Below are 20,456 nucleotides of genomic sequence, written 5' to 3' on the forward strand. Positions count from 1 at the left end.
AAGGTTATAAATGGAAAGAAATAGGGAAAAGAGGGAATTATGTTTGATAGCAAACAGTTAGAGGGGAGAAAATGGACAAAAACTCCTAAGTGTCACATACAGGCAAAATCAGTTCCTAAGACAATGATCCAGTCCCATTGCAGCAAACCAGACACAGCAAGGGGTGCTGGAGCATCACTAACTTTAAGCATAGTGTACTCTAGCTTAGTGTAAGTTCCTACTTGAAAAAAAAGACAAACTTTTAACTTCTGGCAAGCAGCAAAAGATGTGTAATCCTGTTTTCAAATTGTGCAGTTGAAGTTTCTTTCCAGAGATGCTAACAAGCATCTTAACTGCATGAATGGGAAGGTTTGCTAACCAAGAACTGAAGTAGTTAACATTTCAGGTCACATCTAAGATCCATGCATATGTAGAATCTGAGAAGCCTCATGGTGTTTCTACTTTCATCCTTCTGCCTGTAGAGCTGCTCTCTTCAGTTATCACAATACAAGGTAAGAAATGCAGCCTGATTTTTTAAAAGGGTAAAACTTGTGTAGGTAAATCAATACAATCTGAAAGGTTATTACAAGATTAGATACCACTTTGTATGTGAGTTGAAAGGCAGGGTTCTCAGCACAGTGTTCACAGTCCTAGCAGGCTGAGCTGAGAGATTTTCTGTTTCTCACTACTGCTGTTGCATGACATGATCAAGGGCACACACAATCTTTAAGACTTTCCAAGCTTTTGCCATTTCAAATCAGACTTCGCCCTGTCTTGTAATAATAAATGGACTGGGCAGGAATGACATTTACACAGTTGACTCTGGTATTCTTTTCTCTTCCCTAAAAACAATAGGAGCAATATGACTTGCTGTAGTGGATATATTCCTAGAGGATATTCCAGAAAGCAGGTATAAAGGTCACAAGGACAAACCACTATTTATCAGAAGGCGGCATAAACCTCTGCTCTCTCCGAGGTTTTCAGGGTGTTAGCTTCAGCGTGAACACAAACTGTTCACGAATTAAAGCTCACTAGATATTGTCTAAAACTCACCACCAGTGATTTTTCCAGTAGCACGTCTTGGGAAGAACTGACTCTCCCAGACAAAAGCAGGCTGTGTGGGACCCCTTGGAGCCCACGAATGCTGTTCACCATTGCTAGCAGGGCTGCTGCAGGGTGATGCAGAGTGCTCCACAACAGAGCTTTCCACCTCAGTTGATAGTGACATGTCCCCCACACTACTGATCCTCCAAGATCTGCTCATCTTCATTTTGAAATGGGTTTTGTGATACAGTACTGCAGGCATTCTCCAATTCTACACATGATCTTCACACTAGTTTCTGTTCTTGGCTTTTCTGGATTGCCTCCCAGGCTTTCTTTTATCTTTGTGCTCAGCAAACTGATTAATATAAATAACTCAACACCCCAAAATATTCAGCTTTGGTAACCTGCAATGAGATCTCTCCTCTTCTTATGCTCCTCTATACACAGTTTCACTATGCTTGTGCCAGATGTGCCTTTAAGTGAGAGGGAGACGTAAGGAGAGAAGAAGAATCAGAACATTGTGCTTATGCTGCGAGGTGGAAACAGACACTCGTGTTCCAAACCTACTGAAGATATAACTTGCCTGTATGCAAAGTATTTAGTGCCCAACAGAGAGACACAGAGAAATCTCCCAAACAAGTCCCATGATAATTGAATCTCCTTGATGCTGCTGTATCCTGTATCACACACATCCCCTGGTCCTCCATTTACTTTCAGCAACCTCTGCTGTACTTGGATGATAAAATAATCTCCCAAATGACTGTAGCTCTAGAATCTATTAAATCCATGAAGTATTGATGAGGTACAATTAACATCCAGAGAATTACATTAACTGTCTCCCTCTTCCCTGCATCCATAAAAGAAACTCTGGAAGTAAAGCAGTCCGTGGCTGAGCCACACCCCTTAAGCTCTAGCTGTATTCACCACTACGATGTATATTCACTTAGTAGGCGTCTTATCCACAGAAATTCGCTTATCTAATGCCCAGAAATCATTCTCTCTACTCCTTTTTCATCTCATGTATGATTCACGTTTTTCACACAGCACATCACACAAACCAGGCGCTGGGTAAGAGCCCTGCCCCTCTCCACCACGTTTCTCACTCCCAGTGCTGCGGGGCTCATTAGCTGTGGGATGAGAGCACTGTCTGCTAAGACCCTGTTGCTGCCTGATTATAAACTTGGCACAAACAGCCCCAAGTTTGGCAATGTTCTGCATGCTGGATGTTTGCTGGGAGGTTTCTTTTTATCTCCCCTCCTTGCTTTGTTGCTGTTTTGGGTTTTTGTCATGACTTCAGCCAAAATTTTCAGGCTAATTCTGAAACGAAGCATGGGAACCTAGAGTGATTTGTGTGTGTTAAAAGCTTCTGGTCACCACTTGAACAGCTTGAAAGGTTTTGTGATTTGGACTATGAACTTGTGAGATGTCAAGGCAACATTTTTGTAGTTTGATCTTTGCAGAAAACTCCCAAACATGAATGAATCACTAACCTCTGAGAAAAGAAATCCCCATTTGCATGACCTCACTGATGTGATGCTTCCTAGCAACTAAAGTTTCCTGGAAATCCCACCTACAATGGCCCTGGGTCCTGCTGCCAGCTGTGTGGGACCTGCCTGCTTCAAACTGCACTTAGTATTTAATATTTGAATGATTAGAGCTGGTTGTGAAACCAGGGATGTGCAAGAGTGCTCCAACTCTAGATCTGAACTCAGGACAAGTTGGATGGCAGTGGCTCCTGCAGGGTCTCACACACTTGTCATGATACAGTTCTGCAGAGTGGAGGAAGTGGAACAGAAAGGTATGAGAACATGCCAGTGTGATGGAACAAGAGTTTCTGTATCCAAAATAGCCTGATGCACACATAGAAAAGAGCAAAGTTGACGTAATGCTCCCTGAAGCAAGTGAATCTTCAAATTGAATGCTTTTCTTTTGGCAGAGCACTTGGAGGCCTTGTTATCTAGATTTAAAAAAACACCCCACCAATTTATCACTGGCAAAATCCTATCATGGATCTTCAAGCTGCTGTAACATCACTATCTACTGCAAACATCTCTGCCACTGAGCCAGCTAAGAGAACGTGGAGGTATAGCTGCACGTACTACTCTGTTCCACCTGCTGTCTTACCTGTTCACCCCTGCCTCTTCTCCAGTGGCTACAGCAATAGGGATATCCAATACCTGAACGGATCCTACAGAAAGGCTGCAGAAGAATTTTTCATGAGGGTGTCTAGAGACAGGACAAGGGGGAACAGCATTAAGCTGAGGAAGAGTAGGTTTAGGATCTTAGGAAGAACTTCAATATGAGGGTGGCGAGACTCTGGAATAAGCTGCCCAGGGATGCCTCCTCTCTGGAGGTGTTCAAGGCCAGGTTGCATGAAGTCTTTAGCAGCTGAGTCTAGTTGAGAAGCATTCGTGTCTATAGCAGGGAGACTGGTGTAGATTATCTCTGAGGTTCCTTCCAACCTAACCCATTTTATGATTTAATGATCCTGATGGATGGGTCACAGGCCAACTCTTTTTTGCTGAGCAATTCCAACAACTGGATCTCTCAACCTGAGAGATAAATAGGGAAAAAAAGAGCAAAGCTATTCTAAATGGATTAGCAGTGAGATGCAGGGTAACACTTGTGAAAACAACAGTTTGACCCAGACAGATCTCTTCTGCAGGAGGCTGGAACTTAACCTCCCAGCCTAGGGTTATCTGATTTCACAAACTGCACACAAGTGTAACAACACTTCACAACTCTCAAGAGAGCAGAATACATCCAACCTGGCCAGAAGTGGAGACATGCACTTCTGGGCAGCAGACAAACCACATGCCTTAGAAATCTTAGGGACCAGAGTAAAGATCTGCCTCACCCAATAGCACCAATATCTTTCACACAGACTGGAGTGTGAGAAAGAAACAGACTAAAATGGAAGGAATTGCAGCATATCTTTGTAAACTCCAAGATATTTTAAAATGCTTAAGTATTTCCACACACTTTCCCTCTAAAGAGGCATGATAACCTTCAGCCCATAGGAAGAGATAATGAAGATACGCAGCAGAAGTACATTATGAGGTGCATCAGTGCCTAAATTAATGACTCTGGAACAACTAAAAGCTACTAGAAATAGCATCAAAATGCACCAGGTCAGCCCTAATTACAGAGAAGAGCTAATGACTGGCAAAGGCTCTTGTGAGCACAGCAGAATACAGGTAATAAAAGTTACAGTGGTTTGTTTTTACAGTCAGAGTGCCTATGCTAAGCTCTCATCAGATAATACACAGTTGCCCTATAATACTTTATGACAAAAACCTCACAAGTGTGAAGAATCATCAAGAGAAATTCAGTAGCATTTTGGGGCTCAAGGACATAACTAACTGAAGTTGCTACCCAGGAACGTGCAGGGCACCACAATCTTTCCAAAGGAAAAGGATATAAGCTAATATGAAAAAAGAGACAGAAAATTTGCGTTTATGTAATATCTTAAAATCAAAGCAGGCACTACCTGCTATTTTTTTTTTCTTTATAACAAAGAGGAAAAAAATCTGACTGCTCTTAATGGGAAAAACAAACAACCCCAATCCCCCCAAAACCAGAATACTAGATGGGAGCTGAAATCCAAAATTTCCACAGTGTACCTGAGCAACTAGAAATAGCTGAAAGCAACTATAAATACCTGAAGCCATTGTTTAAGATGTCCAGTTGCTTCTAACATGCAGAGAAGGGTGCACACAGAAGCACAGCATCTCAGGATGAAAAAGCCCTCAACTTGGGGAGACATTCCTGCCTAAATTCTGAGCGAGAAGAGCAGTGGACTTGGATGTCCTGAGGTATACACCCAGATTCAAGGCCTGTGTTTGAAGAATCCACAGCTTTCCTGGGAGGAGGAAATCTACAGTAGGACAAGCACACAGAGGTACAGCTGGTGTAGGAAGATGCAGGTTAGGTTTACAAGACAGCAGCTCCTCTATTCCTTCACAGCTTGATCATCCTCTGGTCTTGATTGTAACCAACTACACAGTCTAGATGGACAGGGGCAGAAACCATCCAGTACAGCATGAACCATCCTCAGAAACACTAAAAACCTCTTGTGAAAGGTAACAGTTTTGAGGGGAGTCTGGACTGGCAAAGAGCAGTTTGACTAAGGAAAAAAAACCTCAAACCACACATCACCCCAAGTTTTTCTGTCCTACACCTGCTGTGTTTCTTATGACTCATTACAGTCGTGCAAGTATCTGATGTAGAAGGATAACTGTTCCACGACCACCAGCTAAAAGCTGTGTTCAGTGTAAGGCAGGTCAAACCTGCAGTGCCACAGAAACATCTGCTCTGACATCCACAAGGCTGCTTAAAGAAATCTCATTCAAATGAGGTCTCTTCTCACCCTGCTCAGAAAGACATCTCCAGCTTAGCTGAGGGAGTTTTAAATTCAGCCAAAATTTCCCTCCCAGTACTCAAGTAGACTTCTCTAATCAGCTCCTAAAACCACTATGAATTTTTGATCTGGAAGCTGCATGACCTTTTCTATGACTTTGATACATGATGAATAAATAACTGCTGAGCCTCTGAGATCACCTGCTCTGTCAAGACAAATTCAAAACGTTCTCTTGATGGCCAGTCCAACTTGGAGTCAGGGGTTAGGGGCAGAGACTGGACAGAACTGTCTGCTTGTATATTCTGTAATTATCTTTAAACTCTCTGGGAATGGAGAACACCATAGGTAAAAACCTGTGGTGGGATCAGAGATACTTCAGAGATCCTTAGAGGTGAGAAACTCAGGCTTCCTGAGTATTCTACTTCAAAATAATCTTTTGCAAACAGTCTGAAGTGGGAAGAAGGGGAAGAACAGCTGTGAAAACAAGCAAAATGTGAAGTCTGTTTAGATGTTATAATGGCTGACAGGAAAACAGTATTAAATTCTAGGGCAAACCTGTGGACCGTGGAGTGGTACAAAGCTAGCTCCACACTTGCCTGAAGAATCACAGACTGTCAGGGATTGGAAGGGACCTTGACAGCTCATCCAGCCCAAGCCCCTGCCAGAGCAGGATCACCTATACCAGATTACACAGGAATGCATACAGGCAGGAGCTGAATATCCCCAGAGAGGGATTCCTGGATGTTTCCAGTCCAGCAGCGAGAGGTAGTTTTCAGGAGCACCACTTCATCAGCTAACCTCTTTTCAAGTTGTAAGATCCAACTAAGTCAAGCAGCTGTGCCCTGCAAGTTTGAACATGAACTATAGCTTGAGAAACATCACCCAAGCAGAACCTCTGTGAAGCAGATTGCAGCTTTTTCACCTCACTAACAAGCTTACAGCATCTTTGTGACAAGCACATTGCCTTGCATTTACAAGAGGCAGCGTTCTCTGATTTTGAGGTCTTCTCCAAGACTCCTCTCTCACAGGCAGAGAAGATGCAAAGTTGGCATTGATCAAGGGTGAGCAATGATAAGAAGCACCAATGAAGCACATCTTCACTCTGAGGATGGTCAGATGTGGGAACAGGTGCCCAGAGGGGCTGTAGAGTGTACAGCCAGTTGAAATTTGAAAATCAAAGCCTTGAGAAACATAACCTGTTTCAAATGAGGGTTGGGACAAAATGGTATCTGGCAGTTATTCTCTGATTCTAAGAAACATGCTGCTTCTGCCTCTTTCCTCCTGCTGCTCTTTAGCCATGGTCTTTTACTAAGGCCAGCCATGGAGATCAGGCTGCTCTCAGCTGATGTACTGCAATCCGAGTGCCAGGTCTGCTGCTAAACATTCTTCTTTTGGTGTTACAAGGCATGACTATTTCCAAATTGACTCTGCTCCTTGACCTGTGAGACCCATAGCTTTGTGACACCCCACACAAAGAAATCTGTAAGGACACTGGGTAACTTTTAGGATCAAAGTATCATTGTTAGCATTAAAAACTGTAGATCCTATCCTCTATGCAGCAGAAGTCGGTACAAAATCTGATGGACTAATGAGCTCATGCTCTGGTCTGTGGCTCACCTTTGGCCCTGCAACTAAACTCTGGTTAACTAAATGTTTGCATTTCCCAGCCTGTGGATACAGATGCAAGCTGAGAGGAGGTGCAATTGACAGAAAGGTCAAATTGAGAGAAAATTGCTTAGAAGAATTTTTTTTAATGTGTGTTTGGACAATTTCTTTGTAAAGTTCTGATCTTGGTTATATCTCTTCTTATCTTTACAAGTATATGTTCTTCAAAAAGATAAGCTATCTGCATTTAAACATCTGCTAGCTAATCCAGATCTTTCTGTATGGTGCAACAACATCTGAGTTTTGGGTTGGTTTTTTTTTCAAATGGCAGAGAAGAACAAGAGTTCTCACAGAGCCACTCTTTGATTTTCAGTTTTCTACCCTGCAGGCTATCTGACTCTGAAGTCTTCTGTCAGTGAAGAATAAGCCAGATTTCATCTGCAATCTGCACATTCTGGCTGAAGAAAAAACACTAGTCCAATACTGCTTGTGGCCAAGGGAAAGAAGGAACACAATCTTTTGCTGGATTCCACACACATACACACCACACCCCCTGTCAGGAACCACGGCAATTGAGTTGCACTAGCCAGAACTGTTATGAATTGGCAGTTTACTAGAGAGAAAAGCAAGATGAGCCTACCAACCTCTCCAGATCTGCTGCTTTCTTACAGGTTGGAGGAGTTCTCTCAGGGTTACTTCTCTCCCACTGAGGCATGCCACTAATTACCTCCCAGTACTTCTCTTCCCCCTCTTCACAGCAATACAACTCAGCAGCAGAGACACAGCATACATGACACCTATTCCCACAATGCCTGCAGGACCATGTCTGAAGGAAGCTAGTGCTTCTGGAGGTGTTGCACAGAGAGCAGCCAGCCAAGCAGCCAAGCTTGTCATGTGAGGGGGAAAGAAGGAATAGGAAAACTGGTACAGCACACAGAAGCATAAACTACCACCTTAGATCTCAGGCATAGTCAAATCATCTTAGCTCCATGTAGCAAGTGACCCAGTCACTTGTTCTGGGAAGGGCTGGAAAGGTTTCAGAGTGACTGAACACCCCCACCACTTTGGGAGCTATGTGCTCCTGATTTTTTTTATGCCACCAGCATGCTTCTTTGTTCCCCTTGTTTTTAAATTAGGCCTTTGTGTTTCCTCTGCTCTAGGTTTTAGCTCAACCGCTCTTTAGCAGAACAGAATAGCTACAAACACAACATGCAGATGCCGCTGGAGCAAATGAAGCTACATTCTTTGCCCTGAGGCCTGGCATGCTGTTTTCTGTCAGTGCTTCTCACACTGCAACTCCCCACACCAGAGCAAGAAAACCACATACAAATGACTAAGTCTCTCTATTTTCCATCAGCTAAAAAGTGGGAAAAAAAAGAAGCTAAAAGAATAACTCTCATTGAAAACCAAAATTGATTGAGACCAAAACACTTACCAGAAATTCCCCCCCAGACAGAGCAAGTTTACATTCACCACATTTCCTCAAATATGGCTTGAGAACATGCCCTGTAACATAAGAGAGAGAGGAAAGAATTAGTGACTGGAACACCACAAATTCTATTACATTTCTTTCTCGCTCTATTAGCATTTATCACCAAATATCCACTTTTTTTTTCCCTGCTAAAATAGGGAAAAGAGGTAATTGGATTTGAACCTTCACAGCTAATTATTAAATCCCACTGGTATTCTGCAAAGTATTGAAATAATTGCAGGTCTCCCCCAGCCTGCTCAGACACATCACTGTCACTGACACAACAGCTATTTGGACTTCAGGGAGGTGAGGTCAACAACATGAAACATGCAGCAGCATACAGCAAGTCTGCCAATTACTTTACACCCAGCCCTAAAAAAAATACATGTGCTCAGCCCAGTATCTGAGAGTGATTTTGCTTTAACAAACTCTTGGTGAAACATGATGCACATCAGGCTCTCAACAGACTTCTGGTTTGAAAACCACACAAAGGTTTTGTGCCACATTAGTTTTTTTAGACTATATTAATTGCACCACATTCTCTGGAAGAACAAAGAGGGAGAAGTAGTTAGCACAATATCCAGTTTGACGCATACTAGGGCCAGTTTGAAGAAGACACAGAACAAAAGTGACAAATGCCATCGTTTTGCCAACCCTGAGTAAATTTCAAATGACAGCTACTCCTCATTTCTCCTTGAGGCAAAATCTTTGAAAGAACAACCCACGGAGCACAGACTGACGGTGATGTTAAAACGTTTAGTTTGTAAACTCCTAGAAGATGGAGGAGCTATGGTCCTGCTGGTGGTCAGGTTTGCAAGCAGTAGCTGCACAACAAGGGGAGAAGGGGACATATTTCCGTACCCAAGAGGCCATACCAGTGAAGCCAGACTGAATTTGAATGGCTTTAAACTCTCGTTCCCCACCAAGTGCATGGCTGAATTTTCCACAAGAGAAGCAACTATGAAACCTCTGCTGGTTGAGTAACTTTACAGCCATAGACAGATGACCTGGAGCCCTGCTTAACTGATCACAGAAACCTGCCTCAGCTGCAGAAGCAGCAGATCTTTGCACCAGCACATCTCCTGAAGGATGGTTGAAGCATCTGCAGGAAAGGAAGGAGGAATGGCTTCTTAGGTCAAATTGCTTTTACTAGTCAGCATTACATGAAAAGTAGCTAGGAGAAGAACATTTCTACTAAGGAATAATCAAATAAAACTTCCTTAAGACACAGCAACTGGATTGCACTGCTCTAAATCCAGATTAGCATGCAGACCTCTCATCTCACCAGGCTGAGGCTTCATTTTGGGTGGAGAGTTCAGGTCAGGGGATGAAGGGAGAAAAAAAGAAAACAAAACAAGGAACCTTTACAAAGCAGAAGAGGCTTTTATGAAAGATTTTAGGAAAAGGCATTTTTGACTACTAAACTACAAACCAAAGCATTTGTTTCTCTGCTTGCTTGCTTTGATTAGTGCCTGAGACAAAAAAAAGCCTTGGGTATATCGGGGAATAAAGACACAAACCCAACACCACCTCCTCTTCCAAGGCCTTTTGCACAGCTTGGCACAATTTGTGAAATCACTGGATAGAAGATGGGTCTTAACAATTTTGCTCAGGTTCAGAGAAGGTGGTTATTATTCCAGTGCCATCTATTTCCCTCCCTAGCTTCCAGGCATTTGGCCTGGAAAGCAAAATCAAGTCCAGAAACTCTGCTTCTGCCTCCAACCTAATTGGATAACATCTGCATGCAGAAAAGTTAGAAGCTCAAGACAAGCCAGGTCCAAATCAATCCAATAGTACCTCGACTCCAGATTAGCTCATTATTTTCTTCTACACCAAGAGACTGATTTAATAATTTCCCCAGAGAAGTGACAAAGAAGGAAAACTTCATGCTGCCAGTCCCACAAATACTTGAAAGACAGGCACCAGCACTGCTGCCAAACAGGGCTGAGCCCCTCCAGGCACTGGTGCAGAGCTTCTATATGTAGCCCAGCAACACTCCCTCCCTTCCTCCCTCTCTCCCTCATCCCAGCTCAAATGTCTGTGCAGCACAAGGGGCTGAAGGAGAAACCACAATCACAAAGAACTGGGTGAGACAACCCCTGCTTATGCTCATCAACTTCCAGATATGTTTTTGTCAATTCATAGTGGCATCAGAAGGAAGCTTATTAGCACCAGCAAAAGAGAAATCACTGTCAGGAGACTTAGTAACTACTATTTCCTCAAGCCTGCACGCTCAAAGCCGTTAACATCCACCAACTTCCACGATCTTTGGATCGAGTCCACTGTAGCCCTAGATAATTTCCCTGCCATTTGAAACAGATGAAAACATCATTTAAGGCATCAAACCAGTTACAGAGAAGATTCTGGTCTGGTATGTGTTGCAGTTGTTCATGCAAGCTTCACCCAGCTAGAGGAAGTGGCTGCCTGAAGTAATAAATGATCTTAAATACTTTCCAAATGCCAGCAGATGTGTTTTGGTTTATGATGTTTAAACACAGAAGAAAATCCACCTGACAATAAGGATCTGTCTAATTTCTATTAGTAACATGCTTCTGCTGATGTTTTCTCAAACCTCGAGTAGAAGCAGGAATCCTTGGGCTGCAATTGACTTGGCAAAAAGTGTTAAGAAGAAAGTTTTCAGGTAAGAGAAGAGTTTGCAAAGGAAGATGTCTGGGTCAGAACGTGTAACCTGTAAATGAGCTGGATCCACTTTGTAGAGAAAGCATTAGCTAGTCTGCAGAGCAAGAGCTAGTTTACAACTGTGCTGCTTTGAGGCAAATTGGAATATTTCAATGAGAAAAATTAGATTACAGGCTGTGAAAAGGAAACAATGGTGATGGCTACTTCACTCGTAGGCTTGCTGAGATGTAGAAAAACAAGGACAGTCTCTATCTGTTGGAGTTGGTGTCTGTGTTTTTCTCCCTGGCCTTCTGCCATTCTGTTTGGATCTGTGTAACCCAACTAATCATTCTGCTTCTAACTCCCCTTGCTGATCCTTCCAGCTCACCTTGCACATAAGGCAGACTCTGGCATAAGGTAGAAGTGTGGAAAGAAGATATAAGGGTGGTTGAGAGCCCCACTTGGGAACTCTGATTTATGGGAGGGGTATTATGTTTCCATATTACTTTTAACTTACTTATTTCCACATATAGCTGTAAATATTTGTGTATATTGTGTATAAATATGCTTGTAAATTGTGCTAAGCTGTAAATATAGCTTAATTCCTTAACTTCCAGCTGGCTGAGTTTAGTCTGGGTGATTTCATTGTGTGTGGGGGTGGGTAACTCCCAAACCATCACAACACATCATGCCACACACATTTCAAGCCATGGATTAGTCCAGGAAGTATTTTTCAGTAGTAGGTTACTATGGCCCTACAGTAACAGAGTCTTAAGTCACCTTCTTTTTAGGCAGATTGAGGATTCTGTTACCTGGGAGGCTGCTACAAATATACAGAAATGTGTATGTTCAGTTTTACCTAGGGTGCACCATTTTCCACCTATTCCTACTATTTTAATGATTTACAATCCTAAAAAAAACCCAAACCCTAAAATATATACATATATATATGAGCAACACTGAATACAAGAAGAAAAAAAAAAACAATCTCCTGCATACTAACTATATATGGCCATAAAGGAGCTGCACTTCTTAACTTACATAAAGCAACATTTTACTGTGCAATGCCAGATTATACATAAAAGACCTCTTCTTCTGTGAACATCCGAATGTCTTCCAACAATGAAACATCTAAATTTTAAGAGAAGCTTGTAGGCTTACTCTTAGACAGAGGCAGAAGTTTCCCTGTTAGTCTGAAACTACCTCTTTGCAAAGTGAGGGTCCCAGATAGCAGGCACACAGAATAACAGGAAAAGACCACTAGGATCACTGCATCCAACCTATCATCTAACCCTTCTAAGTAACTAAACCATGGCACTAAGTGCCTCATCCAGCCTCCTTTTAAACACCTCCAGGGATGGTGACTCCACTACCTCCCCAGGCAGCCCATTCCAATGCCAAAAACTCTTTCCAAGAGGAATTTCTTCCCAATGTCCAGCCTAAAGCTTCCCTGGCACAGTTTGAGGCTGTGTCCTCTTGTTCTGTCACTGGGTGCCTGGCAGACGAGACCAACACCTGCCTGGCTACAAGCTCCTTTTGGGTAGTTGTAGACAGCAATGAGGTCTCCCCTGAGCCTTCTCTTCTCCAGGCTGAACAATCCCAGCTCCCTCAGCTGCTCCTCGTAGGGCTGCGCTCCAGCCCCCCTATGGTATGAAAAATCCCAGTCAGCAACAGGATGGGGGCGAGAGCTGAGCAGCAGAATAAGGGAGCTCCCACAGGAAGCAACTCTAACAACAAGTCCAGACGCAGCCCTGGAAAACATCAGATGAAAATAACAAGCAACACCATTGGGAGACCCTATGGAGAAAATTGGTTCATCTTCCCATGCAACAGGGCTAAAACTTGGGAAGAAGACAGGGACCTTGCATTTTTCTCATGTGAAAGCCACTGGATTTCTGAAACGGATACTTGAAAGCCTCATGCAGTTGCAGGATGTAAATATAGATAAATAAGTCCCTGCCTTAAAGGCCTCTCAAAGGAGTTAGTAGTTTCAAAACAAAACCATTTGTCTGCATCATCAACCTTTTGGATGCCTAAAAGCACATCTTCTAAATGCTGCCCTTTCTGTTTGGAGCAGATGCAAAGTCACTGCTGCAGCAGCAACAAATCCTAAGAAACAGGAAACGCAGGAGAAAAACTTCAGGAAAAGATGCTCTGCTTGAACATTTTGTACTTCTATAAATGGGAGCTATCAAGAGAAGAAAAACAACCACAGACTGTGTTAAAGATCACAAGCTCAATTGCTTCGTTTCTGTGCCACTTTGATCTCCTCACACATCGGGTCTATTGACTTATCTTTAGCAGACATGCTGCTGTCAGCTGGTCTCCACGTCCTGTGTGTCCTGTGGCTTCCAGCCCCGCTGCAGCATGCTGCTTGCTCTCCTTGTCCCTGGGATGTTTCTCTCCCACAGGCAGTGTCAGCCCCTTGCTTGTGCCAGCAGTCAGAGCCTCTTTCCTCTCTCAACTTGCAGCCAGTGTAAACTAAACTAAAATCTTCCTACACAGAAAGTGCCACCACAGGTAGAGCACGCAGATGTGCAGAGAGATAGACACAATAAACTAGAAGATGCCATTAAGAAACCCGTGGTGGGACAGCTAGAGGTTACGGTAAGCAAGTGGAGCACAAGACTGTGGGTACCAGTCACAGAATGGCAAACACAATGCCACTCATGGCCCATTCCTAAATTATTCTGAGAGGATCCCAGAAGCTGTGGCAGCCTTTGCCACCTGCACTGCCTGGGAGAGGAGCAAACATCTCTTGGTGAGCTGGAAGCCAGCATGTGTACTGCTCACTGTCCCTGGGTCAGGCTGCCACAAGCAGTCACGAGGGCTGAGCAATCAATAGGGAAAGCTCTTAGCAAGCTCAATACCGAGCACGCACTTAGAGGACATCACTCGGACGCGAGAAGCACGTGATGGCACCAATGGACTTCAGTTCTCAACACAGTGGCAAAATGACTCCATTAATTGTGAGGAGAGTGCTGGCATTCCTCTGTGCAGACAAAAAGAGAAGTACTATGCCCCAAATAATTAAAAAAAGAAAATACTGGAGCCAACAATCCTAAAAATAGGCTGCACTCTTCAACCCTCTGAGCTGGCTCCTAGAAGCGCTGCTGGGCACCTCTGGACCTGAGGGAGGGCACAGGCAGCCAAGGACGCAGTGGCTGGAGCCAGTGCCACATCCCTGGCCTGCACATCCTTACCTGCCTGATAGCCCAGTGGCATCAGGGAACCACTTGTATGGCCAGAAATAAACCCTCACATCATTATGAAAGCTAAAAGAGGAGAGGAGGGAGAAGAGAGCCAGCATAATGTAAGATTTTTAGAAGCTTTTGGTTCAATAATTGATTTTGCAGTTTGTCTCAAAGAAGAAAATGTTTTTCTTCTGAAGATGCAGGATTGACCCCAAAGTACCTTTAGCAGAAACTGGCTAAACAGCATGCTTATAACTTCTCTGTAAAGGCAGTAAAGGCCATTTAGAAATCCACTCACATTGCAATGGAAATACAGGGGTTTATCATTTAAAAAGTAGTCTTTAATACAGTTGGGTTTAGAAATAATTTCCCCTCCCCCTTAAGAGAGACTCTTAATTATGCCATAAATATTTTTTTGGTTTAATCAGGATATATATATATATAAACATGATGCTCAATGAAAATGAAGCCATAAATATCCTGCATATATAGGATATATATGCTAAAACTGGAAATACTATAGTACCCACAATGTCAGCCATTCTCACTGTGGGACAACTCATAAAAGAAGACACATATGGGAAGAAATTGTCTCAAGTCATGACCAACTTACTCCCAAGTATTAAATCTTTAAAGAACTCATTACACACCTGACATTGTCAGGACAAACTCAGGGGGGGTGGTAGAGTGTTATTATTAAGAATTATGTGAAGTCAATTAACAGATTTAGCTAATTCAAGTATGTCAAAATAATATTTCTATCTTGTATGTGTAATACTTTAGTGGGTTTAATCACTCCCTATTTTATACATTTTGTTTTGCTAAAGACTGTAACTCCAAAATGAAAGTGTGCCACAGCCTTCAGCGGTGCCCCACGAGTGGCGAATGCTTCTGTCTCTGCAGAAGCATTGCCATCTACACGTGGTCCCATTTCCTGATGAGAAATATGAAAACGGGGAAAACAGGCTGGAATTTTGCAAGAATGAGCTGTTTGTAAACCTATTCCTGTACCGAAGAAAGGCCCTGAAGTGAAGAGTAAACAGCATAAGAAAAGAATACAGTGGCACAATTAAAACAAGGACAATGAAAGCGCTGTGAGTAAACTAATTGTTAACTATCACGAACTGAAAAGAAACTGTTTCCTTTTTGCTATGTTCACTTTAATCTTTGGAGAGGCAGGAAGGGGGAAGACGGGAGGAGGCAGCAGTTTCAGACTTGTGGAGCTTATCAAATCCCAGATCGGATGATTAGAGCAAAGCGAAGAAGAAAACATCCTCTGTTCCCCACCTCCCTCCTCAGAAAGGAAGCACAGCCTTTAGGACCAGTTTGCAGTGTTTGTTTGTTGCTCTTTAAAGCATTGCTCTAGAGAGCATTTTTCCTAAGCTGTTTTTATCTCTTCTGGAACTTTCAAAATAAACAAGAGTACTGGAAATGGATGAACAGAAAATGTGACATTCTAGTTTATTTTTATTCTATAGTGAGACAAGTACAGCAAATAATGAAGGTCCTTGATTGTCACACAACACAAAGGGGGAGGGAATAAAAGCCTTAGATCTGAGAAGCATCACTGCAAAATCCAGGGGGAAAAGAATAATAATAATTAAAAAAAAAATCACCCATGGGCTGAGGGTGGGGAAAAGTGAAAGAAAGAAGGATGATTATTGACTTATTTTATTGATGAGATTTTATATTGGTGAGTTTTATATCCGGGAAAGGTAAAAAAATAAACAAACCACCACCAACAACTCAACTTCAAAACATCACTGGATTTTGACAGTTTACTTTCCAAAACAATCCCTCTGCTCTCTCGTGGCTTCCAAAAAAGACTCTCACATAACAAAACCCAGGAAATTAAATTCTTGGGGCAACACACTAGAAGCACAAATGAAAAGATTTTGCAGTGACATAATGTTTTAACCTTGAGTGTGGGATCAAGACTGTGCTCTTTCATATTGCCCTTAGGTACATCAGATGTCTCCTTAGAAAGCAAGTGTCCCAGAGTGAACCAGAGCAAACACAAGATCCATATAATTCCAGGATTGTACTACATTGACATAAACCTCTTTGCAACACAAATGCATTTATTTAACTGTAATATTCCATGGATTTAAAATGCTGTTAGCTATTCTGTATCACATCTCCGTTACTTTTTTTGGTGCTTGTTTTTCAAGATTAAGCAAATGCTTGAGAGGCAAAACTAATGAAACTGCATTCCCAACTTGTTAGGGCTCATGATGCTAAGTTAAGAATGTCAGTCCCTCCTGGGCTGCATCCCAGCACTCCTGGTTCCCCCATGATGTGGGTTGCTTGATACCCAGCCATATTTGTTGGATAAACCTCGGCCAGCTGCCCTGAGGATGCTCCTGGCCCTCTGCCCCAGCCAACCCACACCCAACTCATCTCCTTGCAGCAGCTAATCTATTGGAGAATGGACTGGGAAGGGTAATACTCCATCCTAAAGCCCTCTCCTTGGATGGAGACAGTCTGCAGTTAGAAAGAGAAGGACTGGTGTGCAGACATACCAAACTAACAGCCTAACCCCACTTCCTCAGGAAGCCAGCAGAAAAAAATCTGGGTTTTCTCTTGCTGTGCCCCTGCTCCCTGCCCCTAACTATGCAGATGCAGTATTAAAAAAGACAAAAAGTAAAAAAGAAAGAGTAGCATAGATGTAAGGCTCAAGGGCTGCACTACATCCCCAAATAGCATCTGGATTACTGTCTCAGGCATGTTTCAGAAGTGTCATTGGCTTCCTGTTTAATATTCATGTTTTATTGCTGCACAAAGTCAGCCTCCACTCAAAGAGCAATATATTACTCTCACATCCTCTGAGCAGATACTTAATGAGGATATTCTGGTTTCTTGATAGTCGGAGCCCTTCTGTTGGTAGCAGCAGCAGATCAGCAGATGCTTTAGTGTGCAGCAGGAAGAGAAGTCAGGTCTCCCTGTTCAGAGCCCCACGATCACAACAGCCATCAAGGCTGCTTCCCCACTCAAGGCAGGATCAAATGCACTTAGGTTATTCTTTTTATTAGGCTTACCTGACCTAGTTCAGTTAAAAAGAAAGATATGATTTGAGATCTGAGTCCCTTCCTATACCTGAAGCCTCACGCTTGTGTGGCCCTGGTCCAGCCCTCTGCCAGATCAGCTGGTCTAGTAAGAGATCCCTGCCTGCAAACCCTGCCGTCCTTGCATTGCCATGGTTACAACGCTGCTATTACCAGGCATGTAGAGCCTATTTTTAAAAGCCTGCAATGTCTGAGATGCTGGTTAAAGCCTTAATCTTAATAAGGTTTAAAAACCCTCCAACGAGTGCTTACTATTTGTACAAGAGCAGTGCTGCACTCCCGAAGGAAAAGGTTGGTGGTGAGCTGCATGAGGCAGGGGCTTTGCACTGTTTGCATCCTGGGAAAAGAAAAAAAAGGGAAAGTACTTTAAAGAGGAGTCTCAAAGCACATTAAAGTAGTCCTGCCAGCGTTAGCAGAGTGGGCTAGATCAGCAGAAACTCCATAAATGTTTCTTAGAAAGCAGCTCATGTGCACTGGAGTGGCCAACATCACATGCAGCTGGAAGAGCCTTCTTGGAACTGGCTCACAAAATCGGAGATGGTGTGAGAGGTTTGGGTGCAGGAGAGCAGCATGTGCTGAATAAAGAGGGAGCCAAGTAAAGGAATACATAGGGAAGGTTACACAGTTTTAAAAAACGAGGTAAGTGAAAAAAAGGCCTTTGCAAAGACACTCCAGACAGATTTATAATTTGAAGAGGCCAAAGAAAAGAATGTTGCATCCATTCAAGACATCAAATGAGCACTGAGGTGTGAATTCCAGCTCGGTGCTCTCGAGAGCCCAGGACACTTTTTCACTAGAAGGCACTGCTGATCTCAGAGTAAAGACAAAGGGAACCAAGACGAACAGCTTTTGGCCCAACTGAGGACAACTGATGTTGTCCATGGCAACGGAGGAGGGAGATAATGGGGAGAGGTGAAGGAGGAGGAGGGGAAGGGATGTATCAGTGGGTATCTGTTTAGCCCTGCTGAATGAGACCGGATAGCTTGCTATCCACAAAGGAGCGAAGACAGACTAATTGAGGTTACAGCATGAACAAGTGAATGAAAGACTAGTTTTATATTTCAGACCTAAGAACCACACATTTGTATAACTACATACCTACAAGTCTATGATGATTTTGCATATCTATTTGTATATAAACATATACTTACATATACACATGTAACAGTTCAGTCTGTAGGCAAAGGAATCTGAAATGAAGTTGCAGTCAGAAAAGCAGCAGAAGGGAAACATAGCCCTGAACTCCTTGCCAAAAACAGAAGTAGGGAAAAAAGTCTTTTCCCTTATTCCTTTTTCACAGCATGACAGGTAACAAAGTGTTTGCCTGGTAGCCTCCTGGAAAGTTTGAGCAGACAAAAAAAATGTAAAAGTCCTTTCTGTAGTGAGCTTCTGCCTCCTGCAGCTCAATGAATCCATTTGGAGTGTGGACATCACACAAGGGTGGGCATCCCATGAGGTCACACACCTTGTGGGACACATGAACAGCAGTCTCTTAGCTGACACAACACCCCATGCAACACCAGGGATGTGTATTCTGGTCCAGTGATGGATGCATGTGTAGCCATGTGTCAAATCTGCCAGCATGCTGAGCGCTGGAAACAAATGGCACTTTCAGAGCAATGCATCTGGGTCACTGCCTGCTCTCACTGTGTCTCAGAAGGCCTTGAGGAAGAAGAGTGGAACAGGAAGGAGCAGGATGCAGATTTGAGGAGCTGGGCTGGCAGGTATTATCTAGGCCACTGGCTGTTAAGTGGATACCCTCACCCTGCGACAAGAAAAGAGGATTTTCAGTGCTGTGAGTCTTCTGCACCTCTGAGTGATGAGGTGGCACTGGTTTATTTTCTCCCTACTCTCAGTTCTGCAGGTGTAACCAGGATTACAAAAGCACATTGAACCTGGCCCCCAGTAAACCAGACTGCAAATCGCTGAGAAAGAACACACAAAGGACTCACAGGCTCCACTTCTTCGTGCAGTAACTGCTTTGGACTCGCGCACTTAGGCAATGTCACATTTGATTTTGACCTAGAATCCAGCTCCCCCCACCCGGCTGGAGCACAAGCCGTGCCATTCATGCGGCACCCCCAGCACAGCCTCCAGCTGCAGAATGTGGGTTACCAGGAGCAGGAGCCATCTGAGAGGGAGCATTCAGAGCAGCACGTGTGCCACTGCCAGCCATGAACGCGTTCGATTATGAACTCTGCAAAATGTATGAATGGCACAGGCTGACGGCACAGTTCCTGGAAGTACATATCCATAACAATTCTATGGAAAAGAGGGCAGGCATGCCTGCCTGAGTGCCACAAAGAGACAAGGCTTGTTCCCCCCCACACCCCTTCCTTTTTCTTTGAAGGATGCAAAGCAGCTAATTCATTTCCCCTCCAAAACCAATTTGCACAATCTGGGAGCTGCTGCAGGGGCAATTGTGAAGATTTCAATGGCAAACATCATTGGCAAACTGTAGATGCCAAAAGCACCACGTTCATTTCTCTCTCTCACACATACTCTCACATCTAATGGCAAAACAGCAACAGAATTTGGGGCTACAACAGTCTCACCAAGGCACTGGCACTGCAGCTGGATTGCCTGTGCAGAAATGCTGCCTGCCAATGTGTCCTTCTTGCCAGGCACTGCAGTACTCACCTCAGGTGACAACCAGTTTCTTTGGTCTGCTTCCTCTCCCCAAGTAACTACCACACATGTCCACACACTGTTTACTCCACTTTAAACCCATCTACCAGGACATACATCTCTGGCAAGTGGTTTGAAGAACCCCATACATGAAAGTATCAAGCCAGTGAATTGATTTGAACTTGTACATGCATGTGGGGAACAAAACCAGCACAATCCTCACAAGCAGACAGATGCATTTAGAAAAGGACAAAGCAGGAGAGCACATTTCCTCATAAACACGTGTGTTTTAGCAACTGCCTGAACTCCAAACCACTTCCTTTTTTTCCACAAACACCTCTGGGTCACATCTTTCAGCTCTGTTAACATTTCAACAGCTCACTGGCTGCCATCTCATGTGAAGAATGGGAAGAGACAAGGACTAAGCATCAGATAGCTAAATGCAAAAACATGTTTAAGTAGAAGAAAATCTTCCAAGAAGAGTGCTTCCA

The 20,456-nt window shown here is 43.4% G+C and overlaps 1 protein-coding gene across 4 annotated transcripts in view; it reads right to left on the minus strand.

Annotated features, from left to right (window-relative positions):
- FYN (FYN proto-oncogene, Src family tyrosine kinase) overlaps window positions 1–20,456 on the minus strand; it is a 131,965-nt gene that overhangs the window by 63,109 nt on the left and 48,400 nt on the right. For all 4 annotated transcript variants that reach the window (XM_064170400.1, XM_064170401.1, XM_064170403.1 and 1 more), the window contains one exon: window positions 8,424–8,494. The gene's annotated coding sequence lies outside the window, so the exon portion shown is untranslated. The remainder of the gene's footprint in view (window positions 1–8,423; window positions 8,495–20,456) is intronic.

This window comes from Pogoniulus pusillus, chromosome 33 (assembly GCF_015220805.1).
Source record: "Pogoniulus pusillus isolate bPogPus1 chromosome 33, bPogPus1.pri, whole genome shotgun sequence".
In the NCBI taxonomy this organism is placed as follows: Eukaryota; Metazoa; Chordata; class Aves; order Piciformes; family Lybiidae; genus Pogoniulus; species Pogoniulus pusillus.